Source organism: Pipistrellus hanaki (genome assembly GCF_964339955.1).
Source record: "Pipistrellus hanaki genome assembly, chromosome: 9".
Taxonomy (NCBI): Eukaryota; Metazoa; Chordata; class Mammalia; order Chiroptera; family Vespertilionidae; genus Pipistrellus; species Pipistrellus hanaki.
In genome coordinates, this window is record NC_140511.1 from 12,427,319 (window position 1) to 12,442,925 (window position 15,607).

General features: G+C 46.7%; 1 pseudogene across 1 annotated transcript; it reads left to right on the top strand.

Annotated features, from left to right (window-relative positions):
• Window positions 1-2,544: 2,544 nt before the first annotated feature.
• LOC311627605 (protein FAM118B-like) lies at window positions 2,545-8,265 on the top strand (annotated as a pseudogene). Its single transcript has 5 exons — window positions 2,545-2,634; window positions 5,620-5,731; window positions 6,637-6,783; window positions 7,013-7,399; window positions 8,233-8,265. The product of its transcript is annotated as a protein FAM118B-like (transcript).
• Window positions 8,266-15,607: the final 7,342 nt, after the last annotated feature.

Here is a 15,607-nt window from a genome sequence, read left to right on the forward strand (position 1 = left end):
TTCCCCCCCTATATTTTTATTGTAATTCCAGTTTGGTCCTCGGAGAGGGTCAGTGTAGCTTCCACTTAATCTGCTGCCATTTTGGACCCCTTAAAAGAAAAAGGTGGGATTGTGTTGAGAATGTTCTCTCTGGTGATGTGGCTGAGCTCAGATTATAGGAGCAAACACTGAAGGGAGGAGACAGGTGAGGAAGCTGGATCAGATCAGGATGACCAAGTTCTCCCCACCGAGCCACTTCTCTGAAATAGAATGACCCATTACCTGATATCAGCAATCTTTTTGCCAAATATCTTCATTTTTTAATGCAAATTTCAAGATGCTTTATAATAGCTAGGAATACTTATCTAATTCTCCGCTACCCAGTGTGCATGGCCTGCTCATTTTCCCTCCTTTCTCCTCTTTGTTGACTGTGCAGCTACTGGCTGATGCATCCCCTGTCAGCAGAGCCTTAGTGAGGAGCACACCTAATGGCCAAAGAGTCTCAGTGTTGTAGGAACAAGAGAGGCAATTACTAATTACTGAAATGTCTCAAGGACATTTAAAGGAGGCAGGCATTTGCCCACTTTCCAGATGCTCCGGGTAATTAGCAAACAGGTTTGAGACACCTTGTGATGGCCCGAGGAGAGAGATGGCTGAGAATGAGGCTTCCAACCACCTTAGAAGATTCCCTTATGGTTTTTTGCCTGGTGAGCTTCTCACTCTGAAGCACGAAGGATGGCTTTGGGCTCGGATGGAGGGGCATCCCTCAACAGTGCCATCCTGGGAAAGGTGGCAGAGAGAGCTCCATGCGTTCCAGAATGGCAGGGGGCTAAAGGAAAGCAAACAGAAGTAAACTGAACCCTCACCTGGTCAGACTCTGTATAGTTATGGGGTAAACTGTGTATGGTGTGTGGTGCAGGGGGAGAAGTCAGCAGCCCAAAGGGGCCCTTGGAAACCTCTTGCCTCAGGAGGAAGCTCAGGTCGGGGAACCCAGGCACAGAACGTTAAACACTGGCAATTGGCAGCCACATTCTAGAGATGCCCTTATTGAGCTCACTTTGCTGGAGAAGCTCAATAGAGCGTCAACCTATCCTGAGGCTGTGGTCTGAGGAAAGCCCACAATGACAGCTCTTCAGATGTTGCAGACTTTGGGTCAGATCTCAAACCAAAAAAAGCCTCTGGAAAGACCTATAGGGTAACAAACAAACGAAGACCCAGGGTGGTCCAGTTCAGGCTAGGCCACCACTCTGACCCCAGGCGGGCATCTCAGTGTCTCATCCCCATGTGTGTGTGGAGGAAAAGAGGTTCCCGCGGGGAGGGCCTGTCCTGAGCAGGAGCAGGCTGAGGAGTGTTCTGAAGCTGGTGGGTTGGTCGTGCCTGCGTCCCAGGTGGAGTCTGGCAGAATGGATCTGTAGTGTGGGGCGGATCCCTCTGCCTGAGGTTTATCCCGATCCCTGGAGGTGAATTTCATCCCCCTGGTGGAGGTCTGGGCAGATGCAGGCCCAGGCCTGATCTGAGAGCAGAAGATTGAAAAGAAGCAGTGATAGTGAACGGACATGGCTCTGATGCCTCCGGTCCATCTGCCAGTCACGGTCACTGCAGGGCTCCACCCAATTATCAGGAGGAGATGGTCTACAGGGACAGCCACCTGCACCCGTGAGGGGCAGGCACGACAGGTCACCAACAGGCAGTGCAGGTTCTGCAACCACCTTCGAAGCCTCACTTCCGGCTTCTGCATGGTAGCCTCTCACTCTGAAGTGTGAAGGATGCCACTGGGCTCGGGACCAAGGGGCGTCACTCAACACCCTGAGAAGGGTGTCACGGAGGAACCCCGGTGGTTCCCGAATGTTAGGGGTAAAGGACAACAAAGACATGAAAGAAGTAAAAAGAGCCCCTCGCTTGGTCAGACTCTGTAGGGACAGTTATGGTGAAACTGTGCGTGGTGTGTGGTGCAGAGGAGCAGTCAGCAGCCCAGGGGGGCCTTTGGAGCTCTTGGTCTTAGGAGGAAGCTCAGGTAGGGGAACCCAGGCAGGTGACTCACTTCCTCATGAAAGACCTCATCAGAACTCGGAACCCTGGTAATCAGGCAGCCACAGTCTGCGTAATATATCAGCTCCTACCCAGCTCTCTTAGCTAGAGATGCTCCAGGGAGAGGCATGTTTACTTGTTGCATTCCCAGGTCTCAAGGCCTTGGGCTCAGGAAAGTTGCAGACTTTGAGTCAGATCTCACCCCAGGCATGTCTGTCCTTTTTCCTGGAGGGACTCAAAGGTAACAGGAAGACCTGGGCTGGTCCAGTCCAGGCCAGGCCACCACTGTGATCCCGCTTGGACATCTCCCCGGGTGTGTGAGAAGCAGGAGAGCTTCACATAGGGGGGCCTGCCCTGAAACGAGTGTAGATTGAGGAGGGGTCGGAAGCCAGGTGGGCTGGTCATGTTCATACCACACAGGTCAAGGCTGGCTGGGTGGACGTGAAGTACTAGAGCTCTATCCTCTGCCTGAGGTTCCTCTTGAGCCCTAGAGGGGAATCTCACGGCCCCCAGGCTCGGATGCCTCCAGGTGGGCTAATGGCCATTCTCATCACAGAGCTCCGCTCGGAGGTCTCTCGGGAGGTGGTCAGTGGGGACGACCCCTCCATCTCCCCTGGGGAAATGCGGGTGTGCCATGCAACCAACAAGGGTCAGTGGGAGCTTGGGCTGACTGGCCATGGAGGGGTCTCCAGAAACAGGGCCCGGACAGGGCTGGGCTGGCCCAGAGGCTGCCCTGGACACTTCCCAGGTCCCGCCCATGTGCACCTCTTCCTAGGCAGCCCTGACCTGGAGTTCCGTGCCCACTCCCTTGGATTTGAGAACCTGGACACACACACCCCCGGGGGGGAGGGGTCAAAGGCCAGCCATGAGAAGGCAGTGTGGTGAATGAGAGCATATAGGCAGGGGGCAGTGCTGGGCACGTAGAAACGAAACTTGGAGTCTGTCATTGGGCCAGGAACAAAGTCTGCTTCTGACCACCCATCTGGAGGAACATGTCCTATGGAGAGTCCTGGGCAGCGGCTTCTCCAGTGGGCTCTGGCTGTGTTCTGTCTCTGGGGTGCGGGGGGGGGGGGGGTAAATGGAAAGGCAGGCACATGGGTGATCTTTCCTCCTCTTCCAGCTCCAGAATTAGCACAGCTTCAGTGCCCGCACACCCTCAGGAGCCAGACACAGGTGCAGAAGCCAGTGTAGAAGGAAAGGCGGCTCCCAAACAGGAGAAACGTCAATGCCAGCAGCCTGGCCAGAGCTGCAGCCAGCACCCGCATCTATTTCATCAGCCGGCCCGCGGCAGGAGATGGCACATGAGCAACATTCCACAGCATCCACGGGGGGGGGGCGTCACCAAAGCTGGAAAGTCCCCATCCCTCCGCAGGTAGAACCGTTGCCTGCGCTGGCAATGGACCTGGCACATTGCCCACCACCCTGAAAAGGAGCTGGCTTCAGGAAACTCAGTGCCAGCTACGGAGCCTCTTACACTGCTCCCCGACCCAGAACTCCCTTTACCCTGCCTTTGGAACGTTTGTTTTGGAGTTATTTCATATTTTTGCTTTAACTATTGTATATGTTAACATATTTCAAGTTGTAAATTACATGTCATAAAATGTTGTTTTAAACTATGCAAATCATGTACATTCACAAGACTGTGCAAACACCACCACCATCTATTTGCAGAATACTTATCTCCCCAAATGGAAACTCTTTACCAAAAGACTCACTCCCCATCCCTCCCTTTCTCAGCCCCTGGCAACCTCTCACCTGCATTCTGGCTGTGTTCCTTTGCCTGTTCTGAATGTTTCATATAAAGGGAACCCTACCACAGCCGCCTTTCTGTGGCTGCTCACATAATTCAAGAAGGGACAGATTAGTTTGTTTTCTTTTTAATTTGCACTAGGATTTTTGTTATTTGAAGGGGAAATCACAGATGAATTAAAGATTCGATCTAAAAAAAAGTCCTTTTAGTTAGAATGTGTGTGATCTCGGGGTAGAGTAGAGGCCCCGGGGCCAGGAACCAGTCGGGAAACACCTGGTGCTTCCTGTGCCCATTCTTCCTGAGCCCAAAACAAAAGCAAGAAAAATGCAGAAAGCTGGAGAGAAAAGCCACACACTGAGAAGCGTTCCTACAACCCAAGGCCAGAGAAAGGGTTAATACCCCCCGCCATGAGGAAACCCCCAAAGGCAGGGTGTTGAAATGGATAGAGAGCAAACATGTGCACTCTCCAGTACATGTCCGAGACACTGACCTCCCCATTTCCCCGCACACCCTGTACACACTGCGGGGCGGGCGCTGGCACTCTCAGGCCCGCAGGCTTCTCGTCAGCAGGCAAGCAGCCAGAGGACAAAGGTAGAGAACACAGGCCCCAGCAGAGCCCCCGGAGAGAAGTGGGAAGGCCCAGCTCTGACAGAACAGGGTGCAGGACCCTGCAGGCTCCCGCGGCCGCTCACCTTCTCCTGGCAATGCTCATTCCAGGAGGTGACCCCACACAAATACTTGTACAATTTTTAAAATATGTATTTTCCAGACCTCCCATCAGAGCACCGGTGAAATAGCCGGGTGTGAGAAACACTCGTGTCCACGTAGAGAGGTCGGGGTTTTACCAGCCCGGCTTCCCACGGAGGAGTGGAGCGCAGTGGCTGTTAAGGGAGGTGCCGGGGTCTCTACAGGCCACAGAGGAAGACCTCGTGATGCTCTGAGGTGAGACATGTGGACCAACCGCCTGCATCCAGAAGCCCACCTGTTAGATAACATGTGATTTCAACAGGCGGACATGCATATGTGTAAATGCATGGGACAGAGACAGAAAGAGACAGAATGAGAAGCAGAGAGCCTGAGAGAGGCCCACCAAACCTCTCATGATGGTCACCTCTGAAGGAGACACTTGCAAATCAATTCTCCTTTAGATGGTGGTTAAATTTTTTATAAAGTGCATTGCTTTTATAATTCTAAAAACATTGAAATCATGCTAATGTTATCCACTTATTACTCATTTATGGAGTTAAGGCAATTATTCAGTTTTAAACTTTTATCCTCCCCAGAGGATATTTTTTTCCCCACTGATTTTTAGAAAGTGTGAAAGAGAAGGTGGCTGGGTGAGGGGGAAGGGGGGACAGAGAGAGAGAGAAACATCATGGATTGGTTACCTCTGTACCTGCCTAGACCAGGCCAGGGAGCCAACCCACAACCCAATACATAGGCTGATGCTCTAACCAGCCAGGGCCAGTTTTAATTTTTAAAGGTGATTATCACAAGGAAAATAAGAATTTACTACAGTAAAATAGTGACTTCTAAAAAATGAAGTTATAGTGGGGTTCTTTGGAGCTGACACAGAATGAACAGGGGGAAAAAGAACTTCCACTAGAGCAGCAGTCGCCAACCGATGGTCCGTGGATCACTGGTGGTCTGTGAGATCTGAAATATTGGTGACTACTGCACTAGAGGGATGGGTGGAAAACCAGAAATACCCAGCACCCAGAGGAGATCAGAATGGAGTTGTCAGGTGCTTCCAACAGAAACTGGATGGCTTCTACAAGAAGCCAATCCTCTGAGATAGACAAGATTTTTGGATCCTTCCATGAGAGTGCTCTCCCCTCCCCTCCCCCTCCCCCCAAAAAAAGCCCAGGATGCTGCTTCTAAAACGTAAGAAGCCATGGGAAGTTGTGTTGGTGATCAGAACACATATCAGTGCTATGGTTGTACCTCAGGTTCCAGCCCTGAAATCCTGGAAGGGCTTAATGTAGGGACAAGAAAAAGGCCTTTCTTTATCTTTGTTGTGACCTTCCTCAATTTATGAAAAACACCTGGTAACTAAACCCCAAGATTTTTGGCTCCTCTAGTTCAGACAGCTCTTCTGTTCAAACGTTGGGACAAGATAAGCTACTCCCAAGGTTGCATTCTGGCATCTTCCTCCTCCTTGCTGTTTTCACAATCAGGGATAATTCACATCAAGGACTCTCTAGATAGTAGAAAGTTTCCTTCTCTCTCCCCTTCAAACAAACCTCTTTTATTTTATTTTATTTTTTTATTTTATTTTTTAAAAATATATTTTATTGATTTTTTTACAGAGAGAGAGAGGAATAGAGAGTTAGAAACATTGATGAGAGAGAATCATCAATCAGCTGCCTCTTGCACACCCCCTACTGGGGATGTGTCCCCAACCCAGGTACATGCCCTTGACCGAAACCGAACCCGGGACCTTTCAGTCCGCAGATCGACGCTCTACCACTGAGCCAAACCAGTTTCGGCCAAATAAACCTCTTTTAAATGCTTCATAACTTTTATTCTAAACTTATTTTACAGGCTTGGAAAAAATACTGATAAGACATCTCCTTAGGATATCTGTCAGACTATCTCCTGAAGAGCAAACTTACTAACTTTTCAAGACACACACCCCCACCCAACCTCCCCCCAATATGCTCAACTTCAACACAATCACTCCTCCCTTCCTTGTCATCTAACATCAGCAACCAATTGTTCTTTAAAAGTGAAAGCCATTCTTTCTTCCCCTGTCCTGTATTGATGAGCAACACTTGGCCCTTTTCTCCCTCAGAAAGTAAAATAAATTTCCTCCCCGCATCTATCTCTTCTCTCAGTTATGAATTATTTCACAGACCGAGTCACTGGCCAAACCCTAGCAGTTAACTCAGTCCCTTGTGATGCTGTCACTGACTTTGATCTCCTAGAAGATAATGAGAGCAAACAATTTCAGGAATGTCTCCATGAAAACAAGAATCTTGTTCATGTTGCCCATGACCTTATTCAGAAGCTCTCTCCTCATGCTAGTAATGTTCAATCCCCGTATTTCAAGGACTGTTTCTATGAAGTATTCGATGACTTGGAGTCAAAGACGGAAGACTCTGAAAAACAGCCATTTTCCATCAGTTCTCTACCTGATGGAAAATGGGGCCCTGGAACCGACTACAGGTTTCGACAATCCCCTGGTACTGTACACAGCATAGCGGGAGAAACAACCTAAATCCCTTGACCTTACTCATGTACAATAGGTTCTAGAGTGGGCTCAACAGAAGCGGAAGTTGAGCGTAGTACACAACCATGGGGTCTACACCAGCCCTAACGCACTGTCCTTCATCCAGCTGGATACCGGAATGTGCTCAGGAACACTGAAGTTATGAGAGAGGTTCAGAAACTCTATGAAAACAAGTCATTTCTTCCCCTGGATTGTGGCCAGACTGTGGATGACACTATTTTCCAAGCCCTTTTCTGGAGGCGGTCAAGCATAATTCTTAGAATGCTTCATGCTTATTTGGAAAAGAGATGTAGATGAGTTCAAGAAGCTTTGAGAAAACATTCTGGACAAAGGGATCAAGGTCATCTGCTATGGAAATATGCGATCTTCCAGAACATTTCAACCGACTGACCTGTGAGCTCTCCACAAGGGTATGTTGGGGGTGGTGAAAGAGTTAGCTAAATGGTTCATCTGCAGTACACAGTGAAAGGAGAGACCACAGTACCGAGTGCTACAGAAGTTACCACATAAGACCAAGCAATGAGGCCCTACTATGGACACTGTTTAACAGTATACTTACAAGAACCCGTCACAGCTCCTAGGAAAAAAACCAAAAGCCAGAAGTTGAGAGTTTGGGGTAGCCCACCTACATGGGATTTGTGTGTGTGTGAGTGTGTGCATTCTAATTTAATCCTTCATGCTGGCTGGTTCTTGGTCTTATGAGGTCTGTTTCAGTTCGAGAATACCCAAGTGACAATACAGCTTCCCACCCCACCCCTAGGCTGGACATGCCTGTGTCCACACACAGATCAATGTGATATCCACTGAGGAGGTGGCTGCTCTGCAATGAGGGACTTTGGATGTAGGCACTGTGGAACCACCATGGCCCTCGTTACAGTTCTGTACTCCATTCTTGGTTTTCCACTTAAGCTTAGAATGACTTTTTAAAAACAAAGACTTGAAGCTCTAGTTTTCTAGACCTTTTACAGTGTACAGTATTTTATATACCTGAGCTGTATTAAAGCTTGTTTATTTAATAAAAATAAAAAAAGAATAAACAACAGTCCTTCTCCTCAGGAGGCACACCCTAAAAGGTTGTGTCCAGTGTTCCGGTCCTTCCCCTTAGTGAGCACGTGTGTGCACCTCTGTTCCCATGCACACACACATGTGCATGTGCAGGTGCTCGAGCATGTTCAAATATGTGTCTGTGTAAAATGTACACCTTGAATTGACCCTTCTCGTGTTTTCTTTCCTGCAATTGCAGATGCAGTCAAGCAACAGGGATACTTGTCTGTAATCTGGAATCACTCACTGGATGAATTAAAACAACACCTCAGTTGTGTTTCATCTTTAGAGCCTCCTAATTCTGGATACTGAAGTGGGCATGAGTGTGTGGTGGGAGAAAGCGTGGTCACAAGTAGCACTGTGGCCAGCACGTCTCCAGGGAAGTGCTAGGAATCCAGAGTTAAGAGCAGGTGATCTGGTGTCAGCCAACATGGCCTCACCGGTGTCTGGAGGAAGGGGTTAGCCCCTCTTCCTAATAACTTTCTTCCTATGCCAATGGTTTGACAGAATATATTTTGGAGAATGTTGGTCATGAAATCTGTCCTGATGATCATAGTATTCCTGGTAGGACCAATGGGGGATATTTCCCAGGACCAGTCAGAGTATACCATCAGTGAGTTTGCAAAATTTATGCTCTGCCAAGCAACAGAGTGAACACTACCTATTTGGATTGAAAGTACTGTACATATTCAAATTTTATTTTGATTCATGATGAAATAACTATCATGCTTTCAATTTCCCACAAGTAAGAGAAAACTGTACAAAGATCCTTTTGTATTATTTCCTTCCTGTTCCTCTCCTTTGTAGTCTTATCTTCTATTCAGAAGAATGGCCCAGTAGAAGCTCATATCCTAATATATAAAAAGGGGTTGAATGAATGGTCAACAGAATAATATTGTAATATATTCATACACTAACCACCCTATACCCCAGAGCCTTGCTCACACTTATCAAAGCTCCCTGAGTAATTCATGATCAGCAACCACAAAGGTACTGACAGTTGTTCTGTGTTCCCCTAGCTCCATCTGAGAACCTGTAGGTATCTTCTGAAATCTAAACATCTGCTATTTTAAGGCCCCCTTTATGTTATATAAAAACTAGAGGCCCAGGGAAGAAAATTCATGCACTGGGAGGGGGTTCCCTCAGCCCAGCCTGCACCCTCTCCAATCCAGGACCTCTGGGGGAATGTCTGACTGCCAGTTTAGGCCAGATCCCACCTAAACCAGCAGTCAGACATCCCTCTCAGAATCCGGAAGGCTGACTCCTAACTGTTCCCCTGCTGACCTGGTTGCCCCTAATTCCCCCCCCACACACTCTGCGCTGGCTTGGTCGCCCCCAACTGCCCCCCCCCCTGCTGAACTGGTCACCCCCAACTGCCCCCCTCTGCTGGCCTGGTTGCCCCTAACTGTCCCCGCATGTTGGCCTGGATGCCCCAATTGTCCCCACTGTCAGCCTGGTTGCCCCTAACTGCCTCCCCACTGGCCTGGTTGCCCCCAACTACTCCCCCTGCCAGTCTGATCACCCCACACAGCCTACTGTACAGTTATTTGATCGTCCTTCACTATCTCCCCTGCTGGCCTGGTCACCCCATGCAGCCTGCTGTTCAGCAGTTTGATCATCCCTCACCAACTCCCCTGACAGCCTTCTTGCCCCACGCAACCTGATGTTTGGTGGTCCATCCAGGTGTTTTAGTTGTGGTAGCCTCTGGCTTTTTATATATTAGGATGTTGCTTTTTTTTTGAATCAAATTCAAATGTGAAAATCTGACAATATACAGTTTTGGGCTTGATCCCCTGTGGGGGGCTTGAAGGAAGCAGCCTATCAATGATTCTCTTTTATCACTGATGTTTCTATTTCTCTCTCTCTCTCTCCTTTTCTCTCAGAAATCAATAAAAAGATATAAAAATTGAAGATAGTGTGAAAATTAATTTTTACACAATGAATAATTTTAAGTTTTAAAATTTCTCATATGTAAGAAAATTGTACAAGGACTCTATTTTCTTTCCTGTTTCCCTTTTTGTCATCTGTCTTTCAACCAATAGGTTGGCTCAGAAGCTCAGTCCATATTTGTTAACCATTTTCATACCTAGCCCCTTGTCCAAACCAAGAAGAGCTTTTTTATTTCATCATTAACAATCACCAAGGTACTAATGGTTATTTTGTGTCCCTCTATCTTTGAGAGCCTGTTAAATGCAACTTCTAAAGTAAAAACATTTGAGTTCAAGTAAGCATCCCTTTATTTATGTTATATAGAAATGTTGCTTTAATGTTTTCTTTCTGTTTCTTTTCTTTTTTGTTATTGTTTTGTTAATCCTCACCTGAGAATATATTTTTCATTCCTTTTCAGAGAGAGTGAAAGGACGAAAAAGGACCGTGAGGGAGAGAGAGAAACATGTATGTGAGAGACACACATCAGACTGGTTGTCTCACACACACACCCAGATGAAGACGGAGCTGGGGAGGGCAGGAAGGAGAGGAGAGGAGTGAACCACAACCCAACTATGTTTTAGGTTAATGTTGACCGTGTGTCTTTTCCTCATTGAATATATGATAGAAAGGAACATTTTGAAATGAAAGCCCCTGTTATAAACTAGATGGTGGGGACTTTCCCTCACAGTTTCCCACCTTGGATTAAGTATTTTGTAATTGGCTTGTCAATGAATTTGATAGGTACATGCTACAGAGAAAGCCCCTGCCTTTCAACAGGCTCATCTCTACTTGCTTTTGGGTCTTTTACCTTTGATTCCAAACCTGTTTCAGATCTGTGCTTTTTTAAAATTTACCAAGAGTTAAAACAGACCTGTATGTGAAATTGCATAGCTTGACTTGAACCTCACTGCTTTCTTTTATATAAATGCAGAAGCCTCAAGCATCAGAAATGTTGGTATAAATTCTGGAATCACTCATGGGCAGAAACAAAAAGTTTGCTGTGCTGTGAATACAGACGAAAGAGCAGGGTGGCCTGGTGTCAAGCAGCACAGCCTCACTGGTCTCTGGATAAAGGGGTAAGCCCTTCTCCCTCATAACTTACTTCCTGAGGTCTGTGTTTGCAAAGAGTAGAGCTTGGAGAGAGTGATAAGATCTGGATAGCAACGTTCTGTAGGACCATTTGGGAGGCTTCCCAGGAGCAGTCAGAATACAACAGCAGTGGGTTGATTAAACTTATGCCCTGACACTCAACACAGTGTATCCAACCTATATTTGGATGGAAGGTATTATGAAATTTCAAATATTAATTTGATTCATGATGAATAATTGTAGGTTATTCAATAGCCAATATGTAAGAGAATACTGAAAGACTCTTTGTATTCTTTTTTTGCTTCTCTCCTTTGCCATCTGTCTTCTACCCAGTAGGATGGCCTAGCAAAAGTCAGGCTACTTGTGAACTAACCACCACAATACCCTCTAGCCTGTTGTCCTCACCTATCAAAGCTCCCTGAATCATTCCTGATCAGCAATCACGAAGGTATAACGATTGTTCTATGTTCCCCTTACTCAGTGGTCTGCAAATTCATTAGTCAACAGAGCCAAATATCAACAGTACAACGATTGAAATTTCTTTTGAGAGCCAAAACCAACTTTTGCACATGGGCCACAAAGTTTCAATCGCATTGTACGTGCAAGCCCACACATGTTATTTTGTGTAAGAGCCACACTCAGGGGGCCAAAGAGCCTCATATGGTTCGCGAGCCGCAGTTTGCTGACCACTGCCCTAACTCCATCTGAGAACCTGTTAAAGGGACCTTCTGAAGTCTAAACATCTTCTGCTTAATGTTCCCTTTATTTATGATATATATTTCTTTGCTTTTTAAAAAAACCTTTCAATCCAGACATGATAATCTGACAAGGTATGGTATACATGATATATAATACAATACACAAAGCAACCATCATATGCTGGCTTGGTATTTACTGTAGGTCTTTACCAGTTGCTAATAGAAGAGATCCTCTTGAAGTGAGAACATCCATTGTAAATGAGATGATGAGTTCTTTTTTCTCAATATCAATTTCTCTGCTTGGATTTAGTATTTTATAATTGGCAGCCCAGTGTGCTTCACAGGCACATGCTCAGGGAGGAGAGAAATATCAATCAGTTGTCCCCATACATGCCCTGAATGGGGATTGAACCCACCACCTTTTGGTGTATGGACAACTCTCCAATCAACCAAACCAAACTGGCCATAACTTCCTCCTTGATATCTCTTTTTACAGATATTTTGGAGAGCATTAGTAATGATGAAATCTGTCCTGGTGGGTAACAGGATTCCAGGTAGGACCAATGGTGCTTTCCAAGAGCAGCCAGAATATACTGGCAGCAGTTTTGAAAAAACTACATCCTGCCAAATACAGTGTGTACCCTACAAATTACTGCAATGGAAGTACTGTGGAAATTACACCTCTCAGTTGATTGAAATAATTGTAGCTACTTAATGCCATGTGTGTAAGAGAAAGCTGTGAAGGGCAAAGCCATCCTCTTTTCATTTACATGTGGAAAGCCATTCTACTTAGTCCATCAGTATTGCTACAAGCACAGACTGACATTCATTTAAAAGTCAAGTACGAGTGCACCCACTGCGAGATGGCCAGGTCTCAGTCAAGGTTGCACAGACATTAGCTGAAGTCAATAGCCACATGTCAGAGCCTTTAGACTCAATACATTAACCCAGCAAAGCTCCTGCTCAGCTGGCTGCTTTCCCAGCTTGTTGCATTAACTGCTCTTCCAGGGCTGGCCAGTTGAAATAACGGCTGATTCTTGGCAGAGCTGTCATGTGACAGTTGGTTTGGAATGTTCTAGATTCAGAGATAGTTTGAGAGTCAAGCAGACTGTTGACCGCTGGTGTGGTCATCTGATCATGAGAAGGGCTCAAGGCAAAAGATCCAACCCTGAATGTGTGTGTGTGTGTGTGTGTGTGTGTGTGTGTGTGTGTGTGTAAAAGGAATGAGGGTATCTATGAGTGCTTGTTTTTCCCAAGGGACCTCCAAGAGGCTTTGGTTAGGGGGGAAAATGAGTAGGAGATTGGTCAGGTTTTAGAATCCTTTCCTGACTCAGGCCCTTGTCTGCATTTCTTTTCCAAATGTTAGGCTGGTGGCCTGGATTGCCCTAAGGAAGTCTAAACCAGTGACAAAGACACAGATTGTTGGTTGTTCTGTGGAGAAAGATAAACTACCCTGTTTCCCCGAAAATAAGACAGTGTCTTATGTTAATTTTTTCTCCCAAAGTTGTGCTAGGTCTCATTTTCAGAGGATGTCTTATTTTCGGGAAAACACGGTATAAGAGAATATGTTAGCATAGGTAGCTAAATATTAATAAAGGAAGGGAGCAAAGGGACTTGGACATTGTTGAACCCAATGGGTTGTAGAGCTGAATGGGACACTGAGCCTGCTGCATTAGGAGGCTAGGAAGCTACAGCTTCACATACCCTCTCAGGGATTGCAGCAGTTCCTCACCAAAGGGATCAGCATCCCTCAGCCCCCCACTACAGGCAGGAAGGACCGCTTTTCTATTTCCCAGGTCCATCTGCCCAGACTATGGGGGAAGGGACAAACAATAAGGGGAGGGTCCTCTGCTGGGCACATGTGCAGGAGGAGCCAAGATGGCACTGGGGAGGAGCTTTCACTGTGAGGCATGCGTAGGAGGAACTCAGATGGTGACCACAGGAAGTGGAGTCTAGCCTGGGGAAAGGATCGAATTGGGTAAGGGACACAAAACCTGGGAAGGCCTAGGAAACAGATTGGATAGGAGGAGGAACCATCAAAAGCTCGTCAAAGATTGGGAAGTTGATTAGTTTGAAAGGGTATCAGGTCCTCCCCAACCCTGAGATAATATAACCCAAGCTTAACAAAACTCTGTGTGTGTGTGTGTGTGTGTGTGTGTGTGTGTGTGTGTGTGTAACATGTGCTTACCTCATTCATTCATGTGTTCTCTCTCCATAGCAATCATGAGGGCCTAGCAGCCACCTGGGCCCTGTGGCAGACCACATGGGCTTGGGCAACACACCAGCCAGAGTGCAGCCAGGAACACAGACTAGGCTAGCCAGATGGGGACAGGCGTGGACTAAGGTTTGGCATGGCACAGAACTTTTGGACACTGGTCTTTGTACTGGGCCTGTTGAAGACAAAGCTGGACTTTTTTTTCCATAGTGGAACAGACTTTGGGAACCTGGGGGCAAGCTTCTATTTCCACCCAAATAAACCTTACCATCAGACCTCATCCTCCCATGTGGGTCCCCAAAAATGCTTTTCTGGTGATACTACAAGGACCCCACTTCCACTGACAACAAATATATGCAAGCAGGGTTTTATATCAATGAACCAAAGATGCCCCATATTATTGGCCCTGAGTTTTTTATAGCACAGCAGGCTGAATCATTTGTTCAAAAACTACTTGACCCAATTCCAATTCTTACCCATGCTATTGATCAAATTATAGTTGAAGTGAACTCATTTTAGCCATTTCAAGAGTTTGGGTAGTGTGGGACCTGCAGTACCGTCTTCTGGCCACCGACCACACGGACCCGGGATATGAACAAACAACTCACTGCAGCCCTCCAGGTTCTCTGACCCAGAGCCCCTCACCATGGTGCTCAGCAAAATCATTACACACCACAGGTCCCTGGCTGAGTCTCCCCCCTTAAACCACTCTCCTCCAGCCCGCTGGAGCCACCGGCCCTTTTCATTTTCTAGATGGGGCGCCATCCTGTCGTCTCTGGAAGGCCGCCTGCTGGGGTGAGTCCCCCCTGCATACTAATCTGTCTCAGTGCTCCCCAAATAAAGCCTGTTTTGTGTTGCTGCCAGCTTTGGTCATATGTTTCCCCTTGATCAACATGAAATCCCTGAACTCAATATACAGAAGAGCTGGAGCCAAGAATCAGGTGCTGCTGTACGTTGTGGGGCAGTGAGGAGGGAGGCTGCCGCCTGGTCCTCAGCCACCCAGACAGAGTCCTGAGTGGTTCTGGGAGGAGAACACGTAGCCCCACTTCTTTATACATGTGCAGCCCAGCAGGTATGCCATCAGGCCTTTCCCCTAGAGCTGCAGAAGGAGGTCCGTGGGACAGGTGGGGGGCCATCTTCATGGACATACAAATTATGCATTTGTACATTCGTTTTTATCTTTGAACTTCAGCTTTGCATTGAAACACTATGGGACTATGGGACATGCATGAGCATAGGAGATATCCAGGTAGCAGTCTGTGCACTGTGGGCTCAGGTGTGAGACTCAGCAGGCCGAGGGCATCCCACAGTGGTGGTTTGGCCTGGCTGCCAGGTGTGTATGTGCACCCAGGATTGTTTCAAGGACAACAGGTCTGTTCACTGTAATGCTAGCAGTAGAAGACGTACTAAGTTACACAAAGTAATATAATATGTCAACTCTAAGTTGACATAATGAAAAATTATTTAAAATTTTTAAAAAAGTAATGAATTTAATATAAAAATCATTGTAGTAAGCAAACCACAACATTTATTTTAATTCAGAAGAACCAATTATTAATGAGAAAAACAATATTAATATTCCTTCATAATTGCAGATAACAGTGACTTAATGAATAAACAGGCATTTTGAATTATACACAAAT